Source organism: Orycteropus afer, unplaced genomic scaffold, assembly GCF_000298275.1.
Source record: "Orycteropus afer afer isolate SDZICR_OR568_19922 unplaced genomic scaffold, OryAfe1.0 scaffold00010, whole genome shotgun sequence".
NCBI classification, from domain to species: domain Eukaryota; kingdom Metazoa; phylum Chordata; class Mammalia; order Tubulidentata; family Orycteropodidae; genus Orycteropus; species Orycteropus afer.
The window spans coordinates 7823588-7827233 of NW_006921597.1; the positions used below are offsets into that span (position 1 = coordinate 7823588).

The following is a 3646-nucleotide window of genomic DNA, read 5'->3' on the forward strand; positions in this document are numbered from 1 at the left end:
AAAAAAAAAAAAAAAACAAAACTCACTGTTGTCAAGTTGATTAGACTCATAGCAACCCCTGCTTGGGTTTCTGAGGCAGTATCTCTACAGAAGTAGATTACCCAACCTTTCTTCCAAGGAGAGGCTGGTGGGTTTGAACCGCCAGCCTTCTGGTTAGCAGTCAAGTGCCGTAGGCATTATGCCACCAGAGCTCCCAAATTCAGCCATAGTGGTCGATATGTGATGACTAGAGATCATTTGTCAGTTAAAACATGGGACTTAAATATGGAAAACAGGCCTGTGGAGACATACCAGGTGCATGAATACCTCAGAAGTAAACTTTGTTCACTATATGAAAATGACTATACATTTGACAAACTTGAATGTTGGAATGGATCTGACAGTGTTGTTATGACTGGATCATAAAATAATTTCTTCAGAATGTTTGACAGGCACACACAGAGAGATACAACCATAGAAGTATCACAGGAAAGCAATAAACCTTGTACAGTTCTGAAGCCACGCAAAGTCTGTGCAAGTAGCAAGTGAAAGAAAGATGAAATAAGTGTTGACAGCCTAGACTTCAACAATACTTCATATAGCCTGGCACCCCAAGGAAAATATCATTGCTGTAGCTACTACAAACAATCTGTATATATTTTGAGACACAAAGTGAATTAAGGTTGTTATTCCTAGCAGAAGAGTCCACTTCCTGTTTGGTTGAGATAGTTGAATTTAGCATTTGTACGTATAAAAGAAGGAGGTCCATTGTGGCACCCTTTTCCAGTGTTTAACAATGTGCCACTCAACAACACATTTTTATAGCAACATGGAGAAGCTCTGTGGATTCATCACTGTGTTATTCTCTATGTCTCCTAGCCATTTGGGTAAGGGTAGAGTACTTTTAATTTAAATGACTTCTTGCATCATTTTACCTAAAGAACTAGATTGGACTGCATCAACATCGATTTACTCCACTTTTTATGCTTCCATTGTGATGACAACAAACACAGTGAAAGCCTTTAGTCATACTATGGGATTGAATTGTGTATCTTCATACTGTATCATTTGTGGGGTATACAAATGATATAATGCATTTTTTTAATGCATTTTCCTTACCAGTTTTTAAAATTAAATACAGCTCATTCTTGTGTGTGTGTGTGTGTGTGTGTGATTTGGGTGAAGATTTACAGAGCAAATTCACTTTCCATTCAGCAGTTCATCTAGATGGCTGCTTGCAAGCTTTTAAGTCGCTACTTACCAAAGTAGGATATGGAACAAAGTTTTAGTGTAATATGTTATGCCAATTGAGCTTGATATCCCCTGCAACCATGGTCTTGAGCTCACAGGCCCGACTAGTCGCTCCCTCCATTTAGCTGGCTGTCACAAAGAAGTCACCACAACCTTGCTTTTGTCAGCTCAACTATATACCTGGACATTCTTACAGCACATACAAATACACTTGTAGAAACATCATCTGCAAACGTACACATGGTCATGGGCACACTCCCCACTGCACAGACATACCTGATCGTTCAGCCTGCCCACCCATCTATCCACCCATATATCAATGTTTGCCATCACTGACATGCAGTACAAAGAGTTCACCTTTGTTGTCTGTACCTCTCACATACCTCTCTATGTCTTCCTCTTCCTTGTTATTGTTGTTGTTATTTGCCGTCGAGTCGGCCCCGACTCATAGCAACCCCTCCTTGGGTTTCCGAGGCAGTATCACTATGGAAGTAGGATTGCCCAACCTTCCTTCTGAGGAGTGGCTGGTGGGTTTGAACCGCCAGCCTTCTGGTTAGCAGTCAAGTGCCTTAGGCACTATGCTACCAGAGCTTCCTCTTCCTTAATGCCGTGATAATCACTTTCCATCACCCAAATCAATACTTGTCTCTACCTATCTAGCAGTGTTCCCTCCCATTCCCTCCCACCCCTGGTAATCAACAAAGAAAGTTCTGTGCTATATATAAACCTTTCCTTGACTTTTTACAATAGAAGACTAATACAATACTTGTCCTGTGACTGACTTACTTCACTCAGCATAATGCCATCCAAGTTCATCCATGTTATGTAGTGTTTTACACGTTCTACATTATTCTTTAGGGTTTCGTAGTATTCCTTTGTATGTATGTACCATAGTTGGGTTATCCATTCTTCTGTTGATGAGGACGTAGGTTGTTTCCATCTTTTGGCTATTGTAAATAGTGCTGCAATGAACATGGTTGTTCTTGACCTGACTCTCACTTCTTTAGGATATATACCTAGTAATGGAATGGCTGTGTCAAATGGTATTTCCAATTTCAACTTTTTAAGTCATACTGCTTTCCACAGTGGTTGTATCATTGGACAGTTCCACCAGCAGTGTATGAGAGTCCCAATCTCTCCACATCCTCACCAGTATGTCTTATTTTCTGTCTTGTTGAACTTTGCTATTAGTGCTGGGGCAAGATGGTATTTCATTATTGTTTTGATTTGCATCTCTCTAATGGCTAATGATTGTGAACATTTCTTCATGTGTTTGTTGGCTGCCTGAATATCCTCTTTGGTGAAGTGTCTATTCATGTCTTCTGCCCATTTTTTAATTGGATTGTTAGTGTTTTACTTGTTGAGGAGCTGGAGTTTTCTATGAAATTTAGACGTAAGTCCCTTGTCAGACATGTCATTGCTGAATATATTTGTCCAATGTGTAGGTTCTCTTTTGACTCTTTCGCAGAAGTCTTTGGAAGCACATAAAAATTTAATTTTTAGAAGGTCTGATTCATCTAATTTATCTTCTGCTGTTTGTGCATTTTGGGTTATGCTCAATAGTCTATTTATGCCATAAATTAGGGCCCCTAAATTTGTCCCTATTTTTTCCTTGAGGAACTTTATAGTTTTAGGTTTCACATTTAAGTCTTTGATCCATCTGGAGTTAGCTTTTGTGTATGGTGTGAGGTACAGATCTTCTTTCATTTTTCTGCAAATGGATATCCAGTTTTGCCAGCACCATTTGTTAAACAGAAAATCTCTTTCCCAATTAAGGGATTTCAGCCCTTTGTCAAAGTTCAGCTAATCATAGGTTAATGGATCTATTTCTGGGTTTTCAATTCTATTTTATTGCTCTATGGGTCTGTCATTGTACCAATACCAGGCTGTTTTGACTACTGTGGCTGTATTGTAGGTTTTGAGATCCAGGAGTGTGAGACATCCTACATTGTTCCTCTTCTTCAATCAAAAAAACAAACTCGCTGCTGTGGAGTTGATTCAACTCATAGCATCCCCTCCTTGGGTATCCGAGGCAGTATCTCTATGAAAATAGATTGCCCAATCTTCCTTCTAATCTTCTTCAATAATACTGCTTTGCTTATCCAAGGTCTCTTTCCTTTCCATATAAAATCAGTGACTGATTTTTCCAGATCCTTAATGAAGGTTGTTGGGATCTGGATTGGGATTGCATTAAATGTGTAGATTGCTTTGCGCAGTACTGACATTTTCATAATATTCAATCTTCCTATCCATAAGTGTGGTATATTCTTCTATTTATGTACATCTCTTCAGGTTTCTTTCTTTATTTATTTTTTTATTTATTGTGATTTGGGTGAAGATTTACAGAGCAAATTCACTTTCCATAGAGCAGTTCACATATACTTTGTCTCATGTCATTGACCACAGTTTACCACAA

The 3646-nt window shown here is 38.8% G+C and overlaps 1 pseudogene; it reads left to right on the forward strand.

Annotated features, from left to right (window-relative positions):
• Window positions 1-643, forward strand: part of LOC103203553 — a 1764-nt pseudogene extending 1121 nt beyond the window's left edge.
• The last annotated feature ends 3003 nt before the right edge of the window (window positions 644-3646 follow it).